The sequence below is a fragment of the Dermacentor albipictus genome, chromosome 4 (genome assembly GCF_038994185.2).
Source record: "Dermacentor albipictus isolate Rhodes 1998 colony chromosome 4, USDA_Dalb.pri_finalv2, whole genome shotgun sequence".
NCBI lineage: Eukaryota > Metazoa > Arthropoda > Arachnida > Ixodida > Ixodidae > Dermacentor > Dermacentor albipictus.
The window spans coordinates 119,301,973-119,314,961 of record NC_091824.1 but is presented as its reverse complement, the minus strand read 5'-3'; the positions used below and the strand labels follow the sequence as shown (position 1 = coordinate 119,314,961).

The 12,989-nt window shown below is 47.2% G+C and overlaps 1 long non-coding RNA gene across 1 annotated transcript in view; it reads right to left on the bottom strand.

Annotated features, from left to right (window-relative positions):
* LOC135916021 (uncharacterized) overlaps positions 1-12,989 on the bottom strand; it is a 35,137-nt gene that overhangs the window by 7,259 nt on the left and 14,889 nt on the right. The window contains exon 2 of the long non-coding RNA XR_010568813.2: positions 124-201. This is a non-coding gene — a long non-coding RNA (uncharacterized lncRNA). The remainder of the gene's footprint in view (positions 1-123; positions 202-12,989) is intronic.

The window sequence follows — 12,989 nt, the reverse complement described above, 5'->3', positions numbered from 1 at the left end:
GACATTTGAATAATCTTGGGCCTCTGGAAATCCTTAACGTGGATGAAAAAATCTGTACACGGAAATCGATGCATTCCGGCCCCATCTGAAAACTGTCACTGCGTGAGAGAATCATATACTTACGACTTCGTGTTCAGTCGCGAAATGCAGTTGCCTGTGCAGTTAGTCAGCTGTAATTTCGCTCTGCAAACGCCAGTGCCACTGTTTAAGAAAAAAAGAAAGAAAAAAAGAAAAGAAAAACGTTTGCACATACACCTCGTGCCTGCTAGTAATATTCTCACCGCTAACAAGTACAGCTGGTTAAACCTTCTCTTTATGTCTGATATAAAATAAACAAAGAGTGCATGCATGCATTTATCGCAATATCAAACTATCAAGGCTCAACGCAATCTAAGTAGCTGCTACAGGCTTGTCTGCACGCGCACCTGCACGTAAATACGAAATTCGGAGACCCGGCGAAGTGCGCAGATTTGACATAATAACTGCGTGCGCGGAGAAACGTTGTCGTTAGGCTGAACAGCAGGCAACTCAGCTTTGGCCCATGGTCGTTTAACATTTATGGAAATGCCATTCCGACTTGAGTGGCGTTCCGATCGTGCGAAGCTGTCGCGCACAAAAGCATCTCATTCGAGCGAACAACGCACGCCTCATGCTGGCGACCGAACGCTCGATAGCTCGAAAAAGCGACTCCCTCTGACGCACGATTCAAAACGGAACGCATGATTTTTTTTTTGTTTTTCGCATTACATTAAAAGAGCACCACTGTTTACAATACCCGCGAGAAGCTTGGCCGCGCAAAATTTTAATCGCGCCACGCATTCGCTTTGGCTGCATGGGAGCAAGTCGATGCTGTTCGCTCACCAAAACAGAAATCTTGGTCTTCCGGCTGTATGCATGCAAGCGTATACCGCGACTCCTGTTTGTGATCCTTCCTATATGTCGCTGGAAAGGCCTCGGCGAAGCGCTTGTGTCGTTCAATTTCTAAGCAGCTAAATTCGAGCCGCCTAAATCCCCTCCCCCCTCCCACTGCAGCCGAATGGCGGATACAGCTGTCATTGCTTTCGTTGCTGTTTCTATTGCATATCGCTCTCAGCACTCAAAAAGCTTCGGCGTCGTGTTCGCCGGCACGGCTTTGAAAGGTCGCGTTATCCTCCGCGCACGATCTGGACAACATGTTTATGCGTGATGTTCGCTATTGATTTATTATCTCATTATACTGGACTGCTTCCTGCTTTCTCTTGATCCGGAAGAGATGATGTCGTCTTTCATGGTCGGTGAATGTATTCACGCGAAAGAGCTCCCTCCCTCCTTCCCTCCTCTCTTTCTCTTCTTATTTCTTTTTCTTTCTTTCTTTTTGCTGTTGCGTGAGTGGCTTCTCCAGTCTCCAAACCATATCAGTGCGTTCATGTCGCTTAGTTGCTTATGGAATGGGAGGCCGTAATATTTTAAACCAGTACACAAACACTGGCCTTACCAAATAAGGCGCTATTGTCATTGTCTATTTGCGATCGTTTATGAAATCAATTGATATTGGGATAAATAACATACTATGCGTCAGAACACAAAATCAAATTATGAAGTTTAACGCCCCAGAGCTCGGATGTCGAGTGTTAGATGACGACATTCTGGGAAAATAGACCACCGAAGTACTGATCATCCCAATCATAAATATTCACCAACGTTTACGATACTTCCTATTGCGAAATTTGAGCGGTTGTCTAAATGTGTTTTCATTTCACGATATATTGGCTGGCGCGGACTATCTTTACCGTGCGGCACGCTGCAAACGGAGCCGAAGCATTGCAAAACAAGTAACACTCAAGCACAACAAATGCTATGGTCCAAATTTCTGGAAAGAGAGAGAGAGAGAGAAATGGCTCGTGGTGAGAAAGGATAGGTTGACGCTATCTTCTGCAATCCTTCCGGGAGCACGGCTCAAGCGCCAACTCTGGAGTCCCCCACTAAGGTGTGCCTCATAATCAGATTGTAGTTTTGACACGTAAAACCCCATATTTTTTTTATGGCGCCATCTCGTCGACTCGTGCGGCACTCCGCTTTCCTCCTAAACCTTTCGATATACTCTCCTCCCCCGCTTTCCGCCTTATGAGTTCATTGTAGCCTTCTCCTCCTCTGCTTACCTCCTCACGCTCTGTTCTTTCATCTCCCGCTGCGCTCCGCGTTCGCTTTCATCTTTCGCTGTGATCGTTCGCTCGGTTACGCCGAGGGACGACGCCGAGGCACGCGGACGCTCAACGCAGGAACGGGCTGCCTAAGAGCTGCGCTCTGAAGGCTCCATCCATTATGATATGTTAATAAATACAATGTGATCTCACTTCAGGGTCAATGGTGGCCACCGCCGGGAGGCGACCGACGGCGCGATATGAGGCCCCATCTGCAGCTGGTGTGACGTCATCACGTGACGTCATGTCACGTGACCTACTTGAAGGTCACTTGAAGGTCAATGGTGGCCACCGCCGGGAGGCGACCGACGGCGCGATATGAGGCCCCATCTGCAGCCTGTGTGACGTCATCACGTGACGTCATGTCACGTGACCCCACTTCAGGGTCAATGGTGGCCACCGCCGGGCGTCGCGCGAAGGCCCGAAACCTACGTTAATATGCTTCGCATAAAAACAGAAATAAAAGATCAGGGACGACGCAGCGGTGGGTGGCTTCGGATTGCGCTTCGACCACCTACATGAGGTTCTTTATAAAACGTGCACCTAAACATGCACCTAGAACGTGCGTCTAAGACACACGTGTTCTCGCATTTCCATCGCGCTGAGGCCGCGCGGCACGCAAACTCGCGGCCTAGTGCTCAGGAGCAGAGCGCTGCATGCGCGAACGTGTGGCCTGCGAGATCGCCCGCTCTCGGAGGCCACGATGCACGCCCGCTAGATAGAGGGACAATCGCATTGGACCTATCAGTCGCAGAGGTCATCGCGGTGGGACACCGTGCACGCGCACGCCACAGCGACGTTACTGCTGTTATGGCAAGGATTGCTATCGATACTTTATTTGATTTGATTTATTGATTTACTTAATGTAGAGAGGGAATGCGGGGAACAAGTACAAAGTGCGATTGTAGCCGGCTTCTCTACAACTGTTACCCCACACTTGTTGTTACTCGCAACTCCATGATTACAACGAAGGCGCCAAATAAAACAACGGACGAAGGAAGACGACACGGGACCACTACGCATAGGCGCACTAACAAATGAGCGTTTTATTTCTTGACACAGGAATAAATAGCTGCTGTCAAGTGTCAAAACAACAAGAAAAAACAGTGCCGTCATCTGCATCACGCAACGAAAACACGCTACAGAACAGCTTCTAAGTGACGCTCCCGAGACACGCCAGTTCCTTTGTCGATAGAGATACTGGGGGCTCACTGATACAAGCATCACCACGCTTCTTGATCTCAAGCGTTCCAATGCGTGCCTTGTAAGTTGATCATCTGCTCTGTTCGAAACAGAGGTTCTATCAAAGTCTGGAGTGCACTTGCGAGCCTTACAATGAGCACTAATGTGACCTGAGAGCTGGTTTTCCCTCTTATATCGACGCTCACACAATCTGTCATTCAGACATCTGCCCGTTTGGCCAACGTATGATGAACCACACGGCAAGGAAACAGAATAAACTACTTTCTTTAGACAACCGACATGCTTCTGCCTATTTTTTTTTATTTTTTTTGCGCACACCTGTTTATTTTCCCGCTGTCCTGCATTAACCGTGGCACACATCAAACCAAGACACCCGCCGTGGTTGCTCAGTGGCTATGGTGTTGGGCTGCTGAGCACGAGGTCGCGGGATCGAATCCCGGCCACGGCGGCCGCATTTCGATGGGGGCGAAATGCGAAAACATCCGTGTGCTTAGATTTAGGCGCACGTTAAAGAACCCCAGGTGGTCTAAATTTCCGGAGTCCTCCACTACGGCGTGCCTCATAATCAGAAAGTGGTTTTGGCACGTAAAACCCCAAATATTATTATTATTAAACCAAGACGTTTCGGAGCGGAAAATAAAAGCCGAACACCAGCTCGTTTGCCTACTTTTTCAGATTGTGAGGTATGCGTTGCACATATGCGATGATAGCAAACCTAGTAGAGCCTGCTCGACCCTAGCCTACAATGTTAGGTTTCTTGAGCTGTCTGAGCATTTTTTTCTGCAAAAGATATGATCACATGGTGAGGATAATACGTGCCCCTTTGAGGCGGCTGACTTGATAATGAAAATGAATTTGCATCCGATGCACACACGACTTGTTAAGTGCGTCGGTTAGGCATAATTGAATGATGCCTCTCTTTATTGCTTTTGAGTGAGCTGAATTCAAGGAAAGGATGGGTTTGCTAGCCCTTGGCTTGAACTTCCAGCAAACAAGACACGATGAGAAAGTGATTTCCAAATCTAAAAACCTTAAACAGTTATCGGCCGGAAGCTCGTGAGTCAGGGTTAGAGGCTGTTTTAGGCTGTTTTAAACTCTGACAATACTAATGAAGACTGGGTCGCCAATTCTGGACTGTCACAATCCAAGAACACTAAAAAATCATCCACAAATCTAAAGATCTGTATCACATTTGTGCCTGATAAGTACTGCTTTAGCAGGTCGTCTTTTGAAGCTAAAAAGATGTCGCTTAAAACAGGGGCTATACACGAATCTATACACACACCCTCTTTCTGTAGAAAGATGTCATCATTCCATTTTATGTGCGTAGACTTCAGGTACATGGACAACAGTTTCAAAGAAGAACGTACTGTTATTCCAGAAGCGTACTGGAAAGTAACTGCTCCAAATTTATCGATACAGTCAGCGACGCATTCCATAAATTCATTTTGTGGTATTGAGTAATACAAGACTTTTATGTCTATTGAAAATGCGTATAACATTTTGTTTTCATTCTATGCGAGATATTTTACGAAGTGTTCAGAATTCTTCACGCGAAACGGGTCATCAACGGGTAGTTTACTCAAAGTTTGCTGGAGAAACAAGGAAACCTGTTTTTGCCATGACCAGTTTTCTGAGACTATGACCCGCAATCGGCAACTAGATTTATGTGTTTTTGACGTGAAGAATACATCAGGGCTCAACCTTTTTTCCGATTCAATTGCGGTCATCAGTTTCGTTAAGTTCAGGATCTTACAAAGCTTCTGGCATTGCTTTTTACTTTTGTTCGAGAGACTTTTTTTTTTCACTTCTTAAACATTCCCGCGAGGGCTCCTGAAGCTTTTGATTCAAACATTCCTTTCGGCAATACAACGAAGCCACATTCCTTATCGGAGGCTAGAAGAGACAGCGATTGTCCTTTCAACTAAGAAACTGTTCTAGCTACAGGAATCTTCCGAACAGATGTCTTACAGCGTACGAGCAAATCCACGCCTTCCGAAGTGCACCTTTGCTGTTCTTCCGTCGCCTGGAAACTTTCTTGACCATTGCAAGTAACTCCGCAGGAATGTTGTACGGCTGTATGGCGAGCTTTGACCCGTAGCTAAGACGCGCTTCGAGTCCAAGTTCACTGGTTTTCCAACTTATATCGATGCTCATACAATCTGTCATTGAGACATCTGCCCGTTTGGCCAACATACGATGAACCATAAGGCAAGGGAACAGAACACAAAACCGACTAGCTTCTGCCCGTGTTTCTTTTTTTTTGCGTACACTTGTTTATTTTCCCGATGTCCTGCATTCACCTTGGCACACATGAAACCAAGACGCTTCGGAGCGAAAAATAAACAGCTCGTGTATACATAAATAAACAGCTCGTTATACAAATAAACAGCCCGAACACCAGCTTGTTTGCCTATTTTTTTCATACTGTGAGATATGCCGTCAACATATGCCGTGAACAAAGAAGTTCGCTAAAGCAAGCAAAATTGGCGCGCGACTGGTCGCTCGAGGCACTTTGAGTGCATTTGCGGGCTTCTTTCACGCTCGGAAAACACGCTATTATGTAGCACGTATTGAGCAACAGAAAGCTGTATCTGGAGTACCTCATGTCGCTCTACAATTTTCTCATTGACACTTTTCATCTAACTATAATATTTGAGAAGTTGAATAATTCATTAAGACTAATTATCTAATCAAGGAGAATGCATAAAAATAATCTGAGTATCCCCAAGCGACGGCAAAAACATTACCTTTGTTCTGTCCAGCAGCGTGGGCATTTGTATATTGTTAAACTTTGGCTAAAGTTAGCTGGGACACCCTGTATACTGCACGCATGCATGGCCGATAGCGTCGTCTTATACAATTTTTGACGCACTATTTAAAAAAAATGGCTGTGGCTTAGTTAAGGTTAAGCCCAGGATGCGAAGCATACTAGCCTTTATTTTAGTTGTTGAACCACTGTTTAGCCTGGTGAACTGTTGTTGCTTGGTTATATTTGGTTCGGCTAGACGAAGAAACAACTCATGCGTTACTCTGCTTCGCCTTCAAGAGTGGAACGCGACAGCGTTCCCGTCGACCCGCCAAGGGGTGTAAGACAATGGGCTACGGCGCAGCGACTACGCGCCCCGCATTGGACGCGGTGAGCGTCGAACAACGCAGCGTTCGGCGCGGCAACGAAATGTGCGCCTGAGCAAGCGACGCACGCCTGAGCCTTAGAAACAGCTCGTTTCTAAGGCAACACCGCATTCACTAGAAGCGCTTTTGTACCGCTTTGAAGCATCGTACTCGTGGCTCAGTGGTAGCGTCTCCGTCTCACACTCCGGAGACCCTGGTTCGATTCCCACCCAGCCCATCTTGCAAGAGTTGAGCCAAAGCCACCTAGAAAGTCAGTCTCTGTAGCACGCTTCTCATTCGCTTCTCATTCCAACGGGCAGCTCTGTCTCCAGGAGGCATCTCACCTCGTGAGTGTCTAGCAGAGGCAAGCGCAGCTGCTTATATACCGCCGCGACGCCGCGAGCGACGGCGCGAGTTGGAGCCCCGTTTCTCCTCTGTCGTGACGTCACGGTGTCACGTGGTATTGAAGGCAACACCGCCGCGCCTGAGGAGCTGGGTTGAGCTCTCGTAATATGCTTCGCATAAAACTGCCATTGATACGCCCTCAGTCCAAAGTCTTCTGTTGGCAGAAAATAATGCGGTCCCAAATTTTGAAATTCGGATGGTTCGCCATAGGGTGCGCGCAGACTCACACCAGGTGTCACAGCTCTCCCCTTGCACGCTACGACAGAACGGAAATTCAAGCGGATAGTTGCATACAAGCCGAGGCGTCTCGGCTTGCAGCTCTGAGCCAGAGAATCGAAACCCGTGAATAACAATAACAGTTTTATTTTAAAAAAAGATCAACTCAAACGCCATTTGAAACTGTTAATTCGCTTCCTCCGGGTTTAAGTGAAAAGTTTAATCAGAGACGTCTTTGTTTATTTTTTTCACTTTTCGACCCCCACTCCCCCCATCACCCCCCACACACACACACACAAACACAAACACACACACACACGTACATGCACATGCGCACGCACACACACACGCACACACACACACAAACACACACACACACACACACACACACACACACACACACACACACACACACACACACACACACACACACACACACACACACACACACACACACATTCCCCGTGAGGTGAGAAATAAAACCCGAGGCTCCACCTCCTCGGCGCTGCAGAGATCTGGCGTCTGGGAGCAGATGCGCGATTCTGTCCCTCCTCTCTGCCCAGTTTGGAAGGAACCAACGCTGTGGCATGGCGGCGTGCCGTTGACAGCTCCAGTAGCGACCCGGTTTTGTTTCGGTCGATGCGTCCGGCCGTTCGTTCTCAACGCTCGGCTAGCTCCCTACGATGCAAAAACTATCATTGCGGTGGAGAAAGTTTCAACCTGTATTGTTTTTTTTTTACAATACAAGCTGTATTGTAAAGGATGTAGTGACAAACACTGGCGCTATAGAGAAAGTTGTGAATAAAAAGAAGACAGCTGGCAGAATTGCGTGCTGTTTTTTTTTCTCTTTCCTGTTTGCATTTTTCGGTAACGAACGATTTGGTTATTATTTGAGCACTTCATATTTGCATCGCTTGACTCCGAATCTCAAATTTTCCTGTTAACAATTTCATCTTAACGTATGTTTTTTCTAAATTCTTTTATAAGTCGTGCCATTCCCCAAAGCAGGGTTGCGCAACGTCACTCGGAAAGAACCAACCGTCTAGCGTAGCCTGTAGCTCACACTTATTTGTTTGTGTTTAAGAATCAGTTTCCCATTACCGTCATTTGCAAACCCCTACTACGAAGCTTTCCAGTCTGCTACCTGCAACGGTCACAGTGAAATAATCGTTTCTATCAAGTGCGAGCTTACCCACATCGACCACCTGATGATAACAACAAATATGTGTGCCTGATAGTAAAACGCAATACAGCCTTACTTTCACGTTATCAGGTGTATGTGTTTCACTTTCAAACCGTTTAGACACTGCGCGATTAAGCGCTCTAATATCAGCGACACCTGGGCCGTGGATTATCACCGGCGATCTCAGCGCTCATCACCCATTATGGGAATGCCAGAAGATGGATCGTTGGGGAAGACGGTTTCCTCCTTTGTGTCAGATCATGAACTGCATTTTGTAAACAACAAAAGTCATAGGTTATTTCGGCGACTAACATATAGCAGCTGCCTCGACCTAACGCTTGTGTCACGCAGCCTAAGTAACAAGGTGCAGTGGTTTGCGGTCAATGAAACCCATGGCAGTAACCATGTATAAAAATCAAGGGCCTAGGCAATCCGCACATCACCGTTTCTTCATGCATTGACTTCTCAAAATACAGGTCACTCACAAAGAAACAGTGTCAGGAAAAATGAAGGTTCTCTTGAAAACCGTGAAGGCATAACCAATAAGCTGCCTGTCATTTTATCCCTTCATCACGGTTTTGCGAATATGAAGCGAAATTGCAGCGGCTCCGAGCAATCCGTCTTCGTGCTGACCGGTGATATAGGCGCACAAAACTCATCTACGACTTGAGAGAGGTTAGACGTCTGCTGAAGAACATTCAGCGTCGAAACAATGCACTACAGTCTCTAAGACGCAAACCTTTATGCGAGTCGCTTGATTCACGAAAGCCTTTATCTCAAATGCGGAGATACGGTCCGCGGCCTACAAGCATTGCCACAGCAGCATCGCCCCTTCAAGTGCCTAGTTTCAAGTGCCAAGGTCGACTCGAAATTGAAGTAGCAGAAGACTTCTGCGTGTGGGTTGCCGGTAAGTGGTCCACGTTCACCGCGAGTAATCTTGGAAACAAGCCGATGTCAAGAGATTACCGGATGGTCAATCTGTTCCCTGTAGAGGAGCTTCAAGGAGCTTTGGCAGCATATAAGCATTCCTCATCGCCTGGACCTGATGGTGTCACTTACATGGCCCTGTTTGACCTCGGTCAAACAGCTCTGCGTGTCCTTCTAACCATATACAATGGCTCGTAGTGCAACGAATTTGTTCCTCCCTCATTGAAGTCCAGCCACCTCTTTGCTCTGCTCAAATCAGGTAAATCACCCCTGGAGCTGGCCTCCTGTCGCGCCATCGCACTGCACTGTTTTGGAAAGGTGATGGAGAGTATGGTACTGACTCGCTTAGAGTGGTACCTGGAGTGCAGCGATATACCCTGATATTATGACCGGCTTTCGGCATGGACGGTCCTCGATAGATAACGTGATCGACCTTGTCTCGCCTGTACAGCAAGAAAAATGCCTAAATAGATTATCTGCGGCGATATTCTTAGACGTGAAAGCAACGTACAATGTATCGCATGAGCGAGAGAGAGAGAGAGAGAGACAAGAGAGGAGGAAAGACAGGGAGGTTAGCCAGTAAGTACAGGCTGGCTACCCTGTGCTGGGGAAAGAGGTAAAGGTAAAGAGGTAAAGAAAAAAAAGGAAACCGGAAAGGCGATCGCACAATTCGCATGTCCTTAAAAACTTCAGCAAAGCCCTTAAGGCCTTGAGTGCCGAAGCCCGTCTGGACCAATATCCTAGAACGCTTTCCTCCGTGAAGAGGCGACTGTCCAATTTGTCCACATTGTCCAAATCGCATGACGTTATTGTGGATGCCTCGGGGAACATTGGATTGAGGGGCCATATCTACCAATGGATTTACAGTTATTTGAAAGGTAGAACCTTCTTTGTACAAACAAGAGGGGGTACAACAACGCACCATTGTACTTGTCACAGTGTGCCTCAAGGTGGAGTCCTGAGCCCCCTCTCTTTAACCTTGTACTCATTGACCTTGTTGATGTACTTCCACGGTCCGCGGATCTCTCAGTATACGCAGAAGACATCTGCATCTGGGCATCAGGGTTGACGCATCTGCACGTACATGACAGGCTTCAGAGATCGGCTACACTGACGTCAAACTGCCGTCAAGGACGAGGACTAGAGCTGTCATCTGAGAAGTGCTCACTGATTGCTTTCACGAGTAAGGTGATGGACCCATACGTCATTAAAATCAATCGACAAGCTATTAGTTATGAGAAGACCCACCGCTTTCTGGGAGTAATAATAGATCGCGGCCTGTCCTGGAGCCTTCATATTGCCTACATCAAACAGAAACTCACCAAGATCGCCCAAGTGCTAAGATTTCTTGCGGGAAAATTGTGGGGTGCATCTGCACGAGCGATGTTTGAACTTTATACGGTACTTTACACGGGCAGGACCCGAAGAACAAACGTACACGGCCTCCAGTCAATTCAAGCTCAAGCACTGAGAATAAACCTTGGCATCTTCAGCAGCGACTGTCGTCATCGCCCGTGATCACCCAATCAAAACACATATTAGCGTTGATGCCTTAAGGATGCACATCAGGCATTTCGCCCGGATTCAGTCAAACCTACGCGGCACTCTGCCTTCAGCGATATTATTGCTTCGAATCGTTCAGTGCTTCCCTCAAACTTCACGCCTGCAGCAACACCGCCATTACCACTGTGGTGCATACATCCCCTCGAGGCCTTCCTAACCATTCCTGGAATCCAAAAGAAAACAGTAGTAATTTTTTGCCTTACAAGAAGCCACACTACTGCTCCTGCATGAGGAACACATTTACACGGATGGTTCAGTTTCTTCTGCAAGCTCTGCAGGAGCAGCGGTTATTCCCGCGAAGTTCACCACCATAAAATTCAAGACATCGCATTTTACATCATCGACAGCTGCAGAACATGCCGCCCTCCGTGCTGCTCTAGAATTCGTAATTGAAGAATCATCACAGACATGGTCAATCTTTCGTCATTAGTCACATCAGACTTCTTCACCACGCAATGGAGAAAAAAACGCAACACAATTTATCAGTGGATAACGGGCCATTGATGTATTTACGGAAACGGCCGTTGATCTACTGATGATGGCCTCCGCTGTGTAGCTATACCGTTATCCACAACAGCCGCAGGTACAGGGCTTCGTTCACTCGCTCGTGAACTTGCCCAGTGGAACTCGACAGAATTTACCAACGCTCGTCTTCACAACTTGGGTCCGCATGTATACGGCTACGTTTTCCATCGATACTATCTCTAGATAGTATCGAGGAGGAGGATAGCTGAGGAGGCGCTTCTGTACCGCTTGTGGCTTGGCGAAGCCTTCACGAATGCTTACTCATTTCGGATCAGAATGGCCAACAGCCCTACATGCGATAACTGTAGGTGCGATGAAACAATCGCCCACCTTCTGTGTGAGTGTCCCCGCTTCAGTGCGCCTAGGAAGGAACTTTCAGGAGTGCTAGATAGTCTTGACAAACGCCCTTTGTCGGAGGAAAGGGTCCTGGGACACTGGTCGAGACCTTCATCAGCGCAGAAGGCTTTGAAAGCGTGGTTGCGCTTCTTGCGCAGAAGTAGTCTTAGAGATAGACTTTAAGCAGTGTACGTATTCTCCTTTCTTTTTTTTTTCATTTCGTTTTTGCGCTTCTTTCTTTTTTTTGTAATATCGCTTTTCTCTTATCTCCCATTCCCCTTACATCCTTACCCCAACACAGGGTAGCCACACGATGGCTACGAAATTCTGCTGCTGAACACGATGTCGGGGGTTTAACTCCCGGCTGCGTTACGACGGGAGCGGCGGCATGCAAAAAAACGCTCGCGTACGGCGCTGCAGGCAATCGTTAAAAGAACCACAGTTGGTCAAAATTGTCTTAGAGCCCCCTCACAACGACCTCTCTCGCAGTCCGTGAATTGGTTTTATATGAATGAATGAATGAATGAATGAATGAATGAATGAATGAATGAATGAATGAATGAATGAATGAATGAAATTACTCAAGTACTTCGGGTGTTACGCATGAAAGCTTGTGGGAAAAGGCTGACAGTAAAAATGACAGCGAAGGAGGCTGCATACAGGAGAAGAATGAAACCGATTTGCGCCATCGCTCACATGGACTCCGTTGTGAGCAAGCGCACGTGCGTTACGACACAACGAGCAATAAAACGTGCAGAAAGGAGATTAAACGCGGCTCTCTTGGGCAACTTATTTAAGTCGTGAACGCAAAGCAATAAAAAGGTCATGAAATCGCGTGCAAATATCGTTTATGCCACGTGGTTGACGCTGTCCAGGCGGTGTCATAACGCATGCCCCGACAGAGTGCGGTAACGTGGAGTCGTCAAGGAGCGATAAAAGCGCGCAGAATAAGCGTGAAGATCGAAAATGATAAGGCATGGGACGTCGCGCCAAGAATGCGAAAGACGCCTGGCAAAGGCACATTTGCACTAAGCCAAATGATGCACGAAGAACGGGAAAGAGGCGTACATGGCGAACATGTCGAGCATGTAGATGAAAAGTCGAAAACTCGACAAAATGCTACAGAGAATTCCTCTGGTCGACCAGGTCTAAGGCTAAGGAAGTGAATTTGAAGTTCGTGTGGGTGTAACATGACAAATTTTATGCTCGGAAGAGGGAGAGTGGCTCGATTGTGCGCATAATGGGTCCTTCTGGCTTGGCTCAGGTAACCTGACCGCTTTCCTTTTTCTTTTTGCTCCGTTTGTTTTTGGTTTGTCTGTTGTAGTCTTGTCCTTGAC